Genomic DNA, 19,075 nt, shown 5'->3' on the forward strand with positions numbered 1-19,075 from the left:
ATCCTGACTACGGGTGCTGTCTGTACACAGTTTGTATGTTCTCCCCATGACCTGCGTGGGTTTTCCCACACTCCAAAAATGTACAGGTTTGTACGTTAATTGGCTTGGTAAATTTGTAAAATTGTCCCATGTGTGTGTAGGATAGTGTTAATGTGCGGGGATTGCTGGTTGGCGTGGACTCGGTGGGCCGAGGGGCCTGTTTCCACTCTGTATCCCTAAACTAAACTAAACATTGTGCACTAATATTGATCCACAACAGCCAACTATTAGCAACTAAAAGGCTTACAGGGCTGCAGCTGATTCTTCAACAACATTTGACATAATCCAAACATTGCCTTTCTAAAATCCTGTATGGATTAGAGTGTGTTTTCAAATTATTTCCTCAGCAAATTTCTCTGTTGGTAATTTACTTCTTCATTTGTTCCATATGTGTGAATTAGGGTTCCTTTCAATGTCGTGACTATTTATTTTCATATATACAGTTCTTACAGGGGTCTTTTATATTGTAATAGATTGCATTTATATTGCTCTAAGGTAACATAAATTCTTTGTTAGCTGAAGGAAAAGCTGGTTAACTCTAGATAAGATTTTATATTGATACATCTCCTAGTGCCAAGTGTGTGGCAAGTACTCAATTTAAAGTAAATGTTATTCTTATCTTTATAAAGCGGGTACCTGCGGGACTTTAACATTGCGGAGCTGGCGATCCCTTTGCCAGGGGTCGACCTCTGAGCTCCAAATGTGGGAGCCTGTTACTTTAACATCACAGAGCTGGCGGTCTCTGGTTTGAGACCGACTTCGGGAACTCCAAGCCATGGGAGTTTCGACCGCCCCGGTGCAGGAGCTTCGATCGGCCCCACGTGGGAGCTTTGACCTCCGGCTGCAGGAGCTTCGACTGCCCTGCAGGAGCTTCGACCGCCCCAACGCAGGGGCTTCAATTGACCCGATGCGGGAGAAAATGAGGGAAGGTTAGACTTTGGTACACAAAAATGCTGGAGAAACTCAGCGGGTGCAGCAGCATCTATGGAGCGAAGGAAATAGGCAACGTTTCGGGCCGAAACCCTTCTTCAGAATATTAGACTTTATTGCCTTCCATCACAGTGAGGAATGTGGGGAATCCACTGTGGTGGATGTTTATGTTAACTTTTATGTAGTTGTGTGTCTTGAGGCTTTTTTATTTCGGTTGTATGGTAATTCGCTTATCACAGTACCTTAATTAGTACACATGACAATAAAAGACCTTTGAAACCTTTAACGGATGATAGGTTAATGAGGGAGGGTAGCGAGAGAGAACAAAAACAAAGAATCACTAAGGTCCAACAGTTGATAGGGAGAGGTTGAGCAGACTAGGTTCCTTAGAGCGCAGGAGGATGAGGGGTGATCTTATAGAGGTGTACAAAATCATGAGAGGAATAAATCGGGTAAACACACAGAGTATCTTGTCCAGAGTAGGGGAATCGAGACCCAGAGGACATAGGTTTAATGTGAGGGGGGAAAGAACTCAATAGGAACTTGAATGGAAGATTTTTCACACAAAGGGTTGTGGGTATTGGGAACGTGCTGCCAGAGGAGGTAGTTGAAGCATGTACTATCCCAATCTATATTACTAAAACTCTGATCTTGACCGCTTTTGGCCCACTGTGCTGCGATTTCCGACAGAACGCCGCCACCTACGGCCGTCACTTTTGGCCACCTCGCTCAGAGCCCCCCTCCGCCTTCCGGGTGCGCGGGATTTTTCCCATCGATGACAAATCAGAGAAAAATTAATGTTTTTTAAAAATTCACCATTCTCTCTGCTGCCCCTGCTGGAGGGAGGGGGAGGGACTATAAAACCAGGAAGTGGTGTGCCTCACTCTGTCTCTGCAAGATGGACGAAGCCAAGGGTAACGTCTCTCAGAGCTCTGAATAACACTGCACAAATGTCTACACAACTGTGAGTCCCCTTAATGTGGTTCGAAAATTTAAATATGGTTTGTTTGAAGTAAAAAGGCACTACCTACTGCAAATGGTGGCTTGGGTGCTTTGCTTGAAGTTGAAAGGCACTACTTACTGCACATGGTGGCTTGGGTGCTTTGGCTTGAAGTTGAAAGGCACTACTTACTGCAAATGGTGACTTGGGTGCTTTGGCTTTAAGTTGAAAGGCACTATTTACTGCAAATGGTGGCTTGGGTGCTTTGGCTTGAAGTTGAAAGGCACTACTTACTGCAAATGGTGGCTTCGGTGCTTTGGCTTGAGGTTGAAAGGCACTACTTACTGCAAATGGTGGCTTGGGTGCTTTGGCTTGAAGTTGAAAGGCACTACTTACTGCAAATGGTGGCATGAAGTTGAAAGGCACTACTTACTGCAAATGTTGGTTTGGGTGCTTTGGCTTGAAGTTGAAAGTCACTACTTACTGCAAATGGTGGCTTGGGTGCTTTGCTTGAAGTTGAAAGGCACTACTTACTGGAAATGGTGGCTTGGGTGCTTTGGCTTGAAGTTGAAAGGCACTACTTACTGCAAATGGTGCATGAAGTTGAAAGGCACTACTTACTGCAAATCGTGGCATGAAGTTGAAAGGAACTACTTACTGCAAATGGTGGCTTGGGTGCTTTGGCTTGAAGTTGAAAGGCACTACTTACTGCAAATGGTGGCTTGGGTGCTTTGGCTTTGGCTGGAGGGAAGGGAGGGACTATAAAACCAGGAAGTGGTGTGTGCCTCAGTCTCTGCAAGATGGATGAAGCCGAGGGTAATGCCTCTCAGAGCTCTGAATAACACTGAACAAATGTCTACACAACTGTGAATCCCCTTAATGTGGTTTGAAAATGAAAAAATGGTTTGTTTGTAGTAAAAAGGCACTACTTACTGCAAATGGTGGCTTGGGTGTTTTGCTTGAAGTTTAAAGGCACTACTTACTGCACTTGGTTGCTTGGGTGCTTTAGCTTTAAGATGAAAGGCACTACACTGCAAATGGTGGCTTGGGTGCTTTGGCTTGAAGTTGAAAGGCACTACTTACTGCAAATAGTGGCATGAAGTTGAAAGGCACTACTTACTGCAAATGGTGGCTTGGGTCCTTTGGCTTGAAGTTGAAACACTACTTACTGCAAATGGTGGCTTGTGTGCTTTGGCTTGAAGTTGAAAGACACTATTTACTGTAAATGGTGACTTGGCTGCTTTGGCTTGAAGTTGAAAGGCACTATTTGCTGCAAATGGTGGCTTGGGTGCTTTGCTTGAAGTTGAAAGGCACTACTTACTGCAAATGGTGGCTTGGGTGCTTTGGCTTGAAGTTGAAAGGCACTACTTACTGCAAATGGTGGCTTGGGTGCTTTGGCTTTGACTGGGGGGAGGATGAGGGACTATAAAACCAGGAAGTGGTGTGCCTCATTCAGTCTCTGCAAGATGGATGAAGCCATGGTTAACGTCTCTCTGACCTCTGAATAACACTGAACAAATGTCTACACAACCGTGAGCCCCCTTAATGTGTTTTGAAAATGAAAATATGGTTTGTTTGAATTAAAAATATATTGCCTGCAAATGGTTGTTTGGGTGCTTTGGCTTGAAGTTGAAAGGCACTATTTACTGCAAATGGTGGCTTGGGTGCTTTGCTTGAAGTTGAAAGGCACTACTTACTGCAAATGGTGGCTTGGGTGCTTTGACTTGAAGTTGAAAGACACTACTTACTGCAAATGGTGGCATGAAGTTGAAAGGCACTACTTACTGCAAATGGTGGCTTGGGTGCTTTGGCTTGAAGTTGAAAGGCACTACTTACTGCAAATGGTGGCTTGGGTGATTTGGCTTGAAGTTGAAAGGCGCTTCTTACTGCAAATGGTGGCTTGGGTGCTTTGGCTTGAAGTTGATAGGCACTACTTACTGCAAATGGTAGTGTGGGTGCTTTGGCTTGAAGTTGAAAGGCACTACTTACTGCAAATGGTGGCATGAGTTGAAAGGCACTACTTACTGCAAATGGTGGCTTGGGTGATTTGGCTTGAAGTTGAAAAGCACTACTTACTGCAAATGGTGGCTTGGGTGCTATGGCTTGAAGTTGAAAGGCACTACTTACTGCAAATGGTGGCTGAGTGCCATGGCTTGGAAGTTGAAATGCACTGCAAATGGTGGCTTGGGTGCTTTGGCTTGAAGTTGAAAGGCACTACTTACTGCAAATGGCGGCTTGGGTGCTTTGGCTTGAAGTTAAAAGGCACTACTGCAAATGCACTTACTTCCTGTTTGCACTGTATATTAATTTTAGATAAAACGCTACCACTTACGGCTGTGATTTCTGGCCATCTTACTCAGTCCCCCCTCCGCTGAGCAGGTGCAGACGATTCTTCCCATCAATGAAAATCAAAAGTGTTATTAGTGTTTAAAAAATGTTGAGAATCTCTCTCCTGTCAATCACGCCATGAAAGCCACACCTTTTACGGTTGGAGGGGGAGGGGTTATAAAACCCGGTAGTGTGGGTGTGGCTCAGTCTCTGCATGATGGGGGAGGGAGCGGTCACGACTCTGTCTGAGCTGTGAATCAACTGAACACACTAAATGTCTACTGAACTGTGAGTGGTGTTTTGTGTGGTTTTATGGTGGTTTCACCCTGCATGAAATGGTATGAAGCTGCATTTGAATTTGGTGGCCTTGCACCCTGCTTGAAGTGGAATGAAACTGCACTTGAATTTGGCAGCCTTGCATCCTGCTTGAAGTGGTATGAAACTGCACTGAATTTGGTGGCCTTGCACCCTGCTGAAAGTGGTATGAAACTGCACTTGAATTTGGTGGCCTTGGATCCAGCTTGAAGTGGTATGAAACTGCACTTGAATTTGGTGGCCTTGCACCCTGCTTGAAGTGGTAGGAAACTGCACTTGAGTTTGGTGGCCTTGCACCCTGCTCATAGTGGTAAGAAACTGCACTTGAATTTGGTGGCCTTGCACCCTGCTTGAAATGGAATTTCAAGGAATAGTCATGAGTCAACTGGCAGCCCACCAGCCGTGAGTGAGCTGCCAGCAGATCAGGCTTGAGGGACTGAGCTGCCACCCCAAGAACCCATACCAGCACTCCAGAAAGCCCCCCCACTGGCCACCAATATTGGAATTGGTGGAGAGGTGGAATATTGCATCGGGGGACCAGCCCTCCCGTGTGAACATGGGACCCAACGGGTCCCACTTAGTCTAGTGTTTAATAAAACTTTGGACAGGGACATGGATAGGATAGATTTGGAGATATACGGGCCAAACGCAGGCAGGTGGAATTAGTGTAGTTGGGACATATTGGTCGGTGTGGGCAAGTTGGGCTGACGGGCCTATTTCCACACTGTATGACTCTATGACTCTAGTCCATGGCTACCAAGATGCCTTCCTGAATAAGTCCCATTAGCTGCATTTGACCAATATCCTTCTAAACCTTTGCTATCCATGTACCTGTCCAAGTGTCTTTGTAATGCTCTAATTGCACCTTACTCTACCAATTCCTCTGGCAGCTTGTTCAATATGCCCACCTGCCCCAGTGTGAAAAACTTGCCCCTCAGGTTCTCTATAAATCTTTCCCCCCTACAGCTGAAAGCTTAACCCTCTAGTTAGACTCCCCTACCCTACAAACAAATTGTGACAATCCATCATATCTATGCCTCTCATGATTTTGTAAACCTCTATTTTATAAAGTCATCCCTCAGCCTCCGTGCAGTCCCGGCTTATCTAGTCTCTCCTTATCTCAGTCAGTGTGTTGAGTATAGAAATGTGGGAGCTCATGTTACAGTCGTATAAGACATTGGTGAGGCCACATTAGAGTATTGTATTCAATTTTGATCATTATGTCATAGGAAAGTTGTTGTCAAGCTGGATAGAGTGCAGAGAGGATTTGCGAGGATGTGGGCAGGACTCAAGGGACTGAGCTAAAGGGAGAGATTGAGCAGGCTGGGACTCAATTCCTTGGAGTACAAGAGGATGAGAGGCGTTCTTATAAAGAAGTACAAAATCACGAGAGAATTAGATCGGGTAGATGGACTGAGTCTCTTGTCCAAGTAGGGAAATTGATAACCAAGGACATAGGTTCAAGGTGAAGGGGAAAAGATTTAATAGGAATCCGAGGGGTAACTTTTTCACACAAAGGGTGGTGGGTGTATGGAACGAGCTGCCAGAGGTGGTAGTTGAGGCAGGTATTCTCGTAACGTTTAAGAAACATTTGTACAGATACATGGATAAGATAGGTTTAGAGGGTTAGAGGGGTGGATTTCACAATGACCCAACTATTCCAAGAAGATCAACAAAGATGTTGGCAGGACTCAAGGGCCTAAGTTATAGGGAAAGACAATAGACAATAGGTGCAGGAGTAGGCCATTCGGCCCTTTGAGCCAGCACCGCCATTCAATGTGATCATGGCTGATCATCCCCAATCAGTACCCCGTTCCTGCCTTCTCCCCATATCCTCTGATTCCGCTATTTTCAAGAGCCCTATCTAGCTCTCTCTTGAAAGAATCCAGAGAACCCGCCTCCACCACCCTCTGAGGCAGAAAATTCCACAGACTCACCACTCCCTGTGAGAAAAAGTGTTTCCTCGTCTCCGTTCTAAATGACTTACCCCTTATTCTTAAACTGTGATAGGTTGAGCAAACTAGGACTTTATTTCCTTCAGCATACAAGCTGAGTGTTGATCTTACAGAGATGTACAAAATAAGGAAGGGCATAGGCAGAGCGAGTGCACAGAAACTTTTTTCAACGGTTGGGGAAATCCAGAACTAGAGGCCATATGTTCAAGATTTAATAGGAACCAAAAGGGCAACTTTTTCACACAGATCATGGTGGGTATATGAAATGAGATGCCAGAGGAAGTTGTTGAGGCAGGCACAATAACATGTAAAAGGCATTTGGACAGGTACATGGACAGGAAAGATTTCGAGGAATGTGGGCCAAATGGGACAAGCTTAGATGGGCCATCTTGGTTGGCATGATCAAGCTGTGTCAAAGAGCCTGTTCCCGTGCTGTATGAATCTATCACTATGAGACAGGTTCAAAATCCAGACCAGTATAAGACAAAGGTGAAAACCAGTTTCTATCCATGTGATACTGAGGGGGCACTTAGCAAAGGTGCACGCACTCTTCTCTATGACCAGAGGGGACCCAGATCTGCTGGGCTCGTTGCAGGTCTCTCTGGGGTTGTCAGGGAGATTCAAATAGAATTTCCAAGACACTCCAACAACACTCTGCAGACACAACCCTAAGCTACTTGCTTAACATGGGTGCAGTGGTTACAGGAGGTTACCCTGCAGACTGAGGTTCTCTTGAGTAATGTAAAAGAGACAAGATTGTTTGCTGATGTAGTTTTCTTTAACCTTTTGTTATGGCTACATGCAGTACTGTGTCGTTGTGAATGTTTGTCATCACGGTATGGGGCAAGGCCTACACATCCATTATATTCTTGGTCTTCTAGCCCTTAAAACAGCACAGACTGTTTGCCTGAGAGCACTATTCCTTGCTGGTTGTGGTATGTATACGTGCAGTTATGTACTCATGTTAGTCTGACTCCGCCACGTCTAGCATAGCTTTTAGTTTAGTTTAGTTTAGAGATACAGCAGAGAAACAGGCCGTTCGGCCCACTGAGTCCGCACTGACCAGCGATCCCCGCACATTAACACTACCCTTCACACACTAGGGACAATTTACTGTTTATGCATTTATACCAAGCCAATTAACCTACAAACCTGTACGTCTTTAGAGTGTGGGAGGAAACCGAAGATTTCGGAGAAAACCCATGCAGGTCACGGGGAGAACGTACAAACTCCGTACAGACAGCACCTGTGGTAAGGATTGAACCTGGGTCTCTGGAGCTGTAAGGCAGTAGCTCTACTGCTACGCCATCATGCCACTAACTTTTTTTCATCGTTCCACTAATTTCTTGAAATAAATGGTAGGATAAGAAGAATATGAATAAATATGACATAGAAATGACAAAAATGACATACATCTGTCTGAAGAAGGGTCCCGACTTGAAACATCGCCTCAGTGACTCAATAATACTTTATTATTACATGTACCTAAGTAGAGTGAAATGCTTTGTTTTGCATACAGCCCAGTAAAACCATGTAGCAGACCTCACAAAGGTCCAACCTATCCACTTTCTCCAGAGACGCTGCCTGAACCACTTACTCCAGCACTTTGTGTTTTATTTTGTAAACCAGCATTTCAATGGTTCAATGGTGCTTTATTTTTAATGAAAAAAAAGTTCCAGTTTCTTCTTTCGACGTCTGCCATAAATTAACTCTAACTTGAATTATGAAAGCATATTTTTTTTAAGAAATAGAAGTTTAAAATGAAAAAGAGAATAGTGAACGTTGAAGAAAAAGTGATCAGAAAAGGGGCAGAAAATATAACACAGCACGAATAATAAACTCTCTCATGCTTTATTTCAAATTGACTCAGAATTCCTTTGGAAGGGTCATTATAATTTTACCAGCAGTGTAGCACGACTTCCATTTACCTACCTAAACTGTTTCTTCTCTGTCCAAAGTGCAACAGTTTGGAGGAAATTTTGGATAAATGTTTTAAAAGTAAGAGGTAATAATACAATAATAAATGATTTTCCCTGCATGATTATTTAAGTAATGAAACTATTTGTCAGGCATATTCTTCCACCAATTAATTATTACAAGATACTCACTTAGTACTTGGGGCGGCACGGTGGCGCAGCGGTAGAGTTGCTGCCTTACAGCACCAAAGGCGCGGGTTCGATCCTGACTACGGGTGCTGTCTGTACGAAGTTTGTACGTTCTCCTCGTGAACTGCGTGGGTTTTCTCCGGGATCTCCGGTTTCCTCTCACAATCCAAAGACGTACAGGTAAAGACTACAAAAAGTAGTAAGCACTGCCCAGTCCATCATCGGCTCTGACCTTCCTTCCATCGAGGGGATCTATCGCAGTCGCTGCCTCAAAAAGGCTGGCAGTATCATCAAAGACCCACACCATCCTGGCCACACACTCATCTCCCTGCTACCTTCAGGTAGAAGGTACAGGAGCCTGAAGACTGCAACAACCAGGTTCAGGAATAGCTACTTCCCCTCAGCCATCAGGCTATTAAACCTGGCTCGGACAAAACTGATTATTAACAACCACTTTCTGTTATTTGCACTTTACCAGTTTATTTATTCATGAGTGTATATATTTATATCATGGTATATGGACACATTTATCTGTTTTGTAGTAAATGCCTACTATTTTCTGTGTGCTTAAGCAAAGCAAGAATTTCATTGTCCTATACAGGGACACATGACAATAAACTCACTTGAACTTGAACTTGTAGTTTAATTAGCTTGGTGAAATTGTAAATTGTCCCTAATGCGTGTAGGATAGTGTAAGTGTGCGGGGATCGCTAGTCAGTGCGGACTCAGTGGGCTGAACAGCTGTATCTCTAAACTAAACTAATGTGGCTTGATTAAGCCCCTGTATTTCATCAATACACATAGTGAAGTGGGAGTGCACAGGGCATGGTAAGCATTGGTATCTTAAATGTTCAGGAGTCTGCCTTAAGACAGAGAAAAACACTAACAATTTCCTTTAAAAAAAATCAAAATTAAAAGTTCAGAAAGGCCCTTCACTGCCTGTCCTGTATGTCCTCTTGTGTTGGAGATAGGTTTTAACTTTCCAAATTTATTTCCTTCAATTCATTAAAATATACTACTTTTTTTTCCCCTCTGACTCCCTTAAGATACCATTAATAATTGTGTTATATCCTTTTCTACCTCCTGAAATTGAGGCACCTCATGGCATCATGTTTTTCTTTTCAATACCTCGGGGACAATTTTATCTCTGTTGCTTAATCAGATCTCTCTTTTTATTGCTTGTCGGGCTGTTAGTTACACAGGACCCTGGAGGTGGCTTCTGCAACCCATTACGTTGGGATCATATTATCAGACACAATGATCAACAAGCCAAGATTAGAACACTGTAATTGGATGGGTTGTACTAGGAAAGCAAAATAAAATAATAAGAAATGTCTGTCTATCTGCAAGTGGATAATGTAGAGAGTTTACTCCAGCATATTAAGGGACAGAAGTTTAGGGGTAACATGAGGGGAACTTCTTTGCTCAGGGAGTGGTAGCTGTATGGAATGAGCTTCCAGTGGAAGTGGTGGAGGCAGGTTCGATTTTATCATTTAAAAATAAATTGGATAGGTATGTGGACGGGAAAGGAATGGAGGGTTATGGCCTGAGTGCAGGTAGATGGGACTAGGGGAGAATAAGTGTTCGGCACGGACTAGAAGGGCCGAGATGGCCTGTTTCCGTGCTGTAATTGTTATATGGTTATATGGTTGCCGTAAATATTGGAGACATTTATTCAAATGATCCGTTTCATAGAAAACAAATAATTTGACTCCTTGAAGACAAAATGAAAACTTTAAATTCAAACTTGAAATATTGTAATTTGTGAACATGATGCAAAGAACAAAAATGCAGTAATGGTGAATTGATATGATATTTTGGTGGTCGCAAGAACGACAACTGAGTTTTCAAACGTATTTTTCTTCACAAAATAACTCCTCAGTTCACAGGCTTTCACAACACGCCTGGCCACAACGGTGGTCAGTACTGAACTGCCGCATAAAAGCAAAACCGCGCAAAAACAAGCAGCCCCTCCCGAGACACGTGACCGCAGCTTCCGAACGCCGGGTTCCATACCTGCGTGCGCCAGCAGGCGCCGCTACAATATATTAATTTAGTTTTATTATTATCGCTGTCACATGTACCAAGGTGCAATGAAGAGTCTTTGTTGCCAGCTATCCAGTCAAAGAAAAGACTATGATTCTTTGAATCATGATTACAATCAAGCCATCCACAGTGTACAGATAAAGGATAAAGGGTACAACATTTAGTGAAGGATATAGAATAGTTAAAGACTTGGATAGAGTGGAAGTGGAGAGGATGTTTCCACTAGTGGGAGAGTCTAGGACTAGAGGGCATAGCCTCAGAATTAAAGGACGTTCTTTTAGGAAGGAGATGAGGAGAAATTTCTTTAGTCAGAGGGTGGTGAATCTGTGGAATTATTTGCCACAGAAGGCTGTTGAGGCCAAGTCGGTGGATATTTTTAAGGCAGAGATAGATTCTTGATTAGTACAGGTGTTAGAGGTTATGGGTAGAAGGCAGGAAAATGGGGTTAGAAGGAAGAGATAGATCAGCCATGATTGAATGGCAGAGTAGTCTTGATGGGCCGAATGGCCTAATTCTACTCCTATTCCTTATGACATGGATAAAGTTTGATTAAAGATAGTTCAAAGGTCTCCACAGTGCCTTCTGTAAAGATTACCAGATTAACTGGGACCCGTTGGGTCCCTGTCACACGGGAGGCCTGGTCCCCCAACGCAACCCTTTCCCCAATGCAATATTCCACCACTCACCCATTCCCCCAATGCAACCCGTTCCCCCAACGCAATATTGCACCACTCATGCATAGCCCCCAACTGCGCAGGCACGGCTCATTTCCCCTCATCCCCCAGCACTCCCTCCCCCTCCGCTTCACCCTCCCTCTTCTTTCCAGCCCTTCCCCAATCCCTCCCTCACCCCTCCCTCCCTCTCCTTTCCCCTACCCTGTCACTCCCTCCCTCCCTCCATAACTCATTTCCCCTCCTCTCCCTCTATGCTCCCTCCTCCTCCACTCTCCTCACCTCCCCCACTTTCTTCCTCTCCCTCCCTACCCCATCCTCTCCCTCAATCCCCACACTCTCCCTCCTCACCTGCCCAGGATCTTTGCACTCTCCTCCTCCCCATCCTCTCCCCCAATCCCTCCCTCACCTCTCCCTCCCTCTCCTTTCCACAACCCTCAGTCACTCCCTCCCTCCCTTCCTCCCTCCATCCATGCCCACCCTCTTACCCACCTGCCCACCCGCCTACCTGCTCGCTGCAGCCGCCGGGCCACGGGGGGGGGGGAGGTGATGGAGTCGGCATTCGTCACGGTGGGCACCATGAATTTCAATGAGCTGGTGGAGAAGATCTCCTCCGAGAAGGCCGTGAGGGTGAGTTACCGCTACGGCGGCGGCGGCGGAGGAGACGGACATGGAGGGATGGGTAGAAGGGACCGCCATTGCTGCAGAGGGCAGGCGGGGGTTAGGGGTGAATGATGAGGGAGAGAGATAGACGGGACCAGGGCCTTCACCGGGGAGGGAGATGAAAGACAAGTTACTGTGAGGAGGGGAGAGAGGAGTTGGTGAATGAGGCGGGACAGGTCGCCACCAGTGGGGCAAGAAGAGGCGTCGCCATCCCAGCCGTGGCGTTGACTGACAGGAGAAGAGAACAATCTGCGTGTTGACTAAAGGAATCTGCACACGCGCGGTTTTTTAGATTTTTAAACCTCGATAACTTTTACAATATACCACCAATCAGAACTAAACTTGGTGCACTCGCTGCACAGGAGAACGGCGAGTAACCTGGCGAAAAGTTGTAGCGCTGTCGCGTATCGTCTTTGCGCAAATAGAAAAACCCCGCGTCACTGCATACGCCACCACGCCTCACGGCGCGCCAACCAATTTTTAGGATGTCGCATAAATGACATGCAAATGATGCCCAAGTGGGACAGGCGCTTAAGCTAGCCAACCGCACCATACCTCACAGATTGGGTCCTGTAAACCTGCAGTCACCGCTCATTAAATGCACATCTGAGTCCTGGTTAAATGAAGACGGGATTCTGCCTCTACTGTCCTTTTAGACAGTGAAAGGGCATAGATAGAGTGGATGTGGAAAGGATGTTTCCACTGGTGGGAGAGTCTAGGACCAGAGGTCATAGCCTCAGAATTAAAGGGTGCTCTTTCACAAAGGAGGTGAGGAGGAACTTCTTTAGTCAGAGGGTAGTTAATCTGTGGGACATCGCCACAGAGGGCTGTGGAGGCCAAGTCAGTGGATATTTTTAAGGCAGAGCGAGAAAAATTCTTAATTAGAACAGGTGTCAAGGGTTATGGGGAGAAAGCAGAAAAATGGGAATAGAAGGCAGCGATCAGCCATGATTGAATGGCGGGGTAGACTCGATGGGCCGAATGGCCTAATTCTACTATAACTTGTGAACTTGAGTCTAGACCCCTCCACTCTCTAAATACAATCCTACTTTTTAACCCATCTGTTAAGGGACAAAAGTCCATCTCCAGAGATGCTGCTTAACCCGCAGAGGTACTCCAGCACTTCATGGCCATCATCTTTTTCAGAAAACCCAGTTAGTAGGAACAGTCCTCCCCATTCCCATACCATATTTCTGAAATAAATATATCATACTTTCCACTTTCCATCAGTGCCCTTCTCCCATATTCATTACATTTTAGGTATATACCATTATGTCTAGACTTCTTTTTTTCTATTTTCTAATCTTAATTTTCTCTGCCTTTCGAATTCTTACATTAACCTTTTTCCAGATCTGCTTTTCTCTCTTCTAAATCAGTTTTCAGTCTCTATATCTTGTATCAAGCCTCGATCATAAGATCATGACATCGGAAGAGAATTAGGCCAAATTGCACTGAGTTTGCAGGGAGTGGATGCGAATATGAGATAACAAAGAATTAGTGTGAACGGGTGATCGATCGATGGTCGGCGTGGACACAGTGGGCTGAATGGACTGTTGCCCTACTGTCTCTTTCAATCAATCCATTCAATCAATCCATGGAGGGAAAGGGATAGTCGCTGTTTTAGTTCAAGAACCTGCATCAGGACAGATGCATTGTTTCCATATCTTCGCCATTCTAATTTTGACTGTTTAGAAATATGCATGAGTTGCAAGAGTTTTGCAATCCTTTGTTGAGTGATGGAGTAGGTTTAAGAACTGCTTCCTGTAATTACTGGTGAATATTATTTCAGCATATGGTAACTGCCCTTGACGTAGCTGATGCTTACTGTAACATGCTAATTGAAATATGAAGGCAATTTAGCAATATTACAGAACCTATTTCTGATTTTTCGTTTCTAAGGGTAAGCCTGTGTGTTCTTCCCACTAATCTGGTTTAAGTGAAGCCACCTTGTTTGGAATGAGGATCAGATGTATGTTAATTCCACCCTATCATCTAAATCATTTACTGACGCTAACTGTTGACCTTAAAGGAGGATATGGTTTGGCATTGCCAATGATGGCGGTAATCTGATCGGTGGAACGGGATAGAGCAGGTCAGCTGTTGAGAGTCACAGCTGGTAATAGCTGGCACGGAACTGCTCCATGGTCAAGTAACTCCGAACTGCTTCATCTTGTTCTTTTAATTATTTATTGCTTAGGCTGTACCAAAGACATGCTTCAAAGAATGCATAAGCAAATACAATTACTTATCGTCAATTACAATTGACTGAGACTGACTCCCCCCCCCCCCCCCTCCACCCCCTTCAATATTTACACATCCCCCAAGCCTTTCCACTTGTCACTTTAATTTCATGTTTCATGTCTTTTGTGTTTTTATGACTGTAGGCAGATCAATTTCCCTCCTGGGATAAATAAAGTTCTTTCGTATCGTATCATATCGTAGTTTACAGACACAAAAAGCTGGAGTAACTCAACAGGACAGCCAGCATTTCTGGATGGAAGGACTGGATGACGGTTCGGGTCGAGACCCTTCTTCAGACTTGACCAGAAACGTCACCCATTTCTTCTCTCCAGAGATGCTGCTTGTCCCGCTGAGTTACTCCAGGTTTTTGTGACTATCTTTGGTTTAAACCAGCATCTGCACTTCTCTTCCTATACAATTACAGTTTGGTTTATTTTAGAGATACAGCGCGGAAACAGGCCCTTCACCCCACCGAGTCCGCACCGACCAGCAATCACTCGATACACTAGCACTATACTACACACTAGGGACAATTTGTAAATGTTTACCAAAGTCAATTCAGTTCATAAGTTCACAACTTATCAGAGAAGAATTAGACCATTTGGCCCATCAAGTCTACTCCAGCATTCAATCATAGCTTGCCCTCTCAACACCATTCTCCTGCCTTCTCCCCTTAACACCTTCTCCTTATCGAGTCCACATCACAAGATTAGAAATTGTTCAGCCAGAGCTGAACACACTTCTGGGCATCGGCATACAATGGCATCTTGCCCTTCTTGTGCTTCTTGTGCGTGGTGGTGGAAAGATTGGTGGAAACAGGGCCGCGATGTGAACGCTCTTTCCTTGACCCCCCCCTTAACACCTGACATCTTTACTAATCAAGAACCTATCAATCTCCACCTTAAAAATATTTGTTGACCTCCACAACCTTCTGTGTCAATGAATTCTACAACACAACCTACAAACCTATGTCTTTGGAGGGTGTCAACCCGAAACATCACCTATTTATGTTTCCTGAGATGTTGCCTGACCCGCTGAGCTACTCCAGCACTTTGTGTCTATCTTTGATATAAACCCTCATCTGCAGTTCCTTTTTATTGTGGGATGCATTCTGTCAGATATTGGCCCAAGTCCAGCACTTTGCATCCTCTTTTGCAAACCAGCATCTGCGATTCCTTTTTTCTACTGGGGATGTTTTGCTTGGCAAACTAGTGGGTGCTCTCGAAGTGAATCCCCATTGCCATTTCATGCAGTGCTCAGCACTAACAGGTTGTGGAAGTGATCCTCCTGTTCAATGTTGTACATCCACTTACCCATTCTTATAATTATGAGAAACAGCATTCCTGAAAGAGATCTATCCCATGATACAGCCAAAGCCATGCATGAAGTGACAGCATAAACAAGAGAATCTGCACCCTATTTATTACATTTTCATTCAAGGTGATTCTAAAACCTGTTATCCATGGCCAAAGCGAACTCAGTTAAAAAAAAACAATGAAAGACTTAATTAAGTGTGTAGAAAGGAACTGTAGATGCTGGTTTATACTGAAGATAGACAGAAAGTGCTGGAGTAACTCGATAGGTCAGGCAGCATCTCTGGAGATGAAAGATGGGTAACGTTTGGGTCGGAATTGAAGAAGGGTCTGAAGAAGAATCTGAGTCAAAAGAAGGGCCCCAACTCAAAACGTCACCCATCCTTTTTCTCCAGAGATGCTGCCTGACCTGCAGCACTTTGTGTCTATCTTCAGAGACTTAATTAAGTTCAGTGGATGGACATTCATGGATTGCATGCCTGGGATGTGCTGCTCATGGATTTTCTCACTTTAGTTTCGTTTTTAGTTTAGAGATGCCGCGTGGAAACAGGCCCTTCAGTCCACCAAGTCCGTGCCGACCAGCGATCCCCGCACACTTACACTATCCTACACACGCTAGGGACAATTTACAATTATATCAAGCCAATTTACCTACAAACCTGCATGTCTTTGGAGTGTTGGAGCAAACTAGAGCACCAGGAGGAAACCCACGCAGGTCACGGGGAGAACGTACAAACTCCACACAGTCAGCACCCGTGATCAGGATCAAACCCAGGTCTCTGGCGCTGCAAGGCAGCAACTTTACCACTGCACCACCGTGCCCCCCCCCCCCCCCCCCCCCCCCCTTGTGCCACCCTTGTGGTGACTTGTGCTGATACAGGCTGGGATGACACATTTTTGTAATGACCTCTTACATGTACCCTATGTGTGTGTGTCTGGAATCCACACTCCACCAAGACATTTTCTTCTTTAATCAAACACAAAACTGTTCAGATTTTACACATAAATCTGAGTGAAACCAGGATTTGGGCTTATTGGTCGGCAGCACAAAGACTGCCTTCACAGGAACTAATAAATCAATGATGTCCAATTCTAATTAAACTTGTCAACTGTGATCTTATCCATAGCTCTAACTGTGGCACAGATATTTATTAAAACATATTAAAAAAAAGAGACACATTAATGAAAAGGAAAATTTGCTAAATAGTCTGCTCCTTCTCAGGAATTTTGTTAATTTTTACTGAGGCAATATTTTCTAGTTCTCATATCCCTGTATGCTCAATTGAAAGGGCATCTAGCGAGCTAAATATTCTTTGAAAAGTATGGAAAAAAAAATTCGAACTCATACAACAAAGATATAAATCATACTACAGAATACATTACTGACTGACTTGTCTTTCTCACTGTATGTAAAGATTATTTCCAGATCTTGTATTTCTTCACAAAGGTGTGATGCGTGTAATTCTGATGGAGTTGTCCCCCATCTCTAGGTATTATACAACCCACAGAAAAGTGGCAACTCTCACTACTCTGAACAATTTACTGAGATCTACTGGAAAAACTCTGCAGAAATTTCAGTCAAATAGTCATTGGATGTAAGCTAATGTTCTCAAAATATAAATTCATTAAATCTAGGCAGGCCTCATGTTTTCTGAGATGTATCGAGAGATGCCACTGAAATGGTTCCTGGCTGAAAGAACAAATGTGGAGAATATGGAAGAGAAAGAGTACATAGGACAGTACATGTACCGAAGTAGAGATGGTTGAAAGCTTCAAGTTCCTAGGAGTAAATATCACCAGCAACTTGTCCTGGACCACCCATATCCAAGCAATAGTCAAGAAAGCGCACCAATGCATCTACTTCCGTAGAAGACTTACAAAGTTTGGCGTGTCCCCAACAACTCTCACCAACTTCCACAGATGCGCCGTAGAAAGCATTTTATTGGGATGCATTGCAGCATGGTTTGGGAACAGCTCCAACCAAGACAGCAAGAAATTTCAGAGAATTGTGGACGCAGCCCGGACCTTCACGCAAACCAACTTCCCTTCCAATAAATCCACCTACATTTCACGCTGCCTTGGCAAGGCCAGCAACATAATCAAGGAAGAGTCTCACCCTCTTCTCCCCTCTCCCAGCAGGCAAGAGGTACAGAAATGTGAAAATGCACACCTCCAGATTCATGGACAGTTTCTTCCCAGCTGTTATCAGGCAACTGAACCATCCTATCATCGACTAGAGAGAGATCCTGACCCACCATCTACTTCATTGGAGATCCTTGGACTATCTTTAAAAGGACTTTAATGGACTTTATCTTGCACTAAACATTATTCCCTTCATTCTTAATCTGTTCAATGTGGGCGGCTTGATTGTAATCATGTATAGTTGCTCCTGCTGTCTGGACATGACTGGTCCAGGACAACTTGCTGGTGATGTATCATTGCTGTTAATCCCAGGAATTAGTCTAACGAATCTTCATTAAATTCCCTCCTTTGCAAGGACATCAGACAAGGAGACCCAAAGTCACACAGTTTTGTCAGGCCACAATACAATTGCATCTGGACCTCCTTGTTTATATACTTGAATCCTCTCACTAAGATGGCCAGCATACCATTTGCCTTTGAGCTTATTTTCAGTGACTGGCACACAAGGACATCAGGTCTCATTGCATTTCCCTGTTTCCCAACATACAGATATTAATCTGCCTTTCTGTTATTGACACCAAGGTGGAAAAGCGCGCATTCCATACATTATAGTGCATCTATCAGCCCATTCCTTCAACCTGTCCAAATCAGCCTCAAGCTTCTATAGAAACTCCTCATGGATCGCCCACCTATTACTCACCTTTGTGACCTGTAACATTGGAGATATTACATTTAATTTCCACATCCAAATCATTAATATATATAGAGTCAGAAATTACAGAAACAGGCCCATTAGTTAAGAGATACAGCGTGGATACAGGCCTTTCGGTCCACCGAGTCCGCACCGACCAGCAATCCCCAGCACATTAACACAAGCTTCCTTTCACTAATTTACACTTATACCAAGTATACCAACCCAAGCCAATTAACCTACAAACCTGCACGTCTTTGGAGCGTGGGAGGAAACCGAAAATCTTGGTGAATACCTACGCGTTCACGAGGAGAACGTACAAACTTCGTACAGACAGCACCCGTAGTCAGGATCGAACCCGGGTCTCCGGCGCTGCAAGCGCTGTAAGTCAGCAACTCTACTGCTGCACCACTGTGAGCCCTTTGTCCCCACCTGTTCATGCCAAGGATGCCTCATCTAAGCTAGTGTCATTTAGCCACGGCTGACAAATATCCCTCTAAATCTTTCCAATCCATGTACAGTCCAAATGTCTTTTAATTATTGTTATCGTACCTGCTGCAACTACCTCCTCTGACAGTTCGTTCCACACACCCACCTCCCTCTGTGTGAAAAAGTTGCTCCTCGGGTTCCTATTAAATATTTCCCCTCTTGTCTTAAATCTATGCTTTTTAGTTCTTGATTCTCCTATGCTGGGAA

The sequence above is a fragment of the Amblyraja radiata genome, chromosome 5 (genome assembly GCF_010909765.2).
Source record: "Amblyraja radiata isolate CabotCenter1 chromosome 5, sAmbRad1.1.pri, whole genome shotgun sequence".
Taxonomy (NCBI): domain Eukaryota; kingdom Metazoa; phylum Chordata; class Chondrichthyes; order Rajiformes; family Rajidae; genus Amblyraja; species Amblyraja radiata.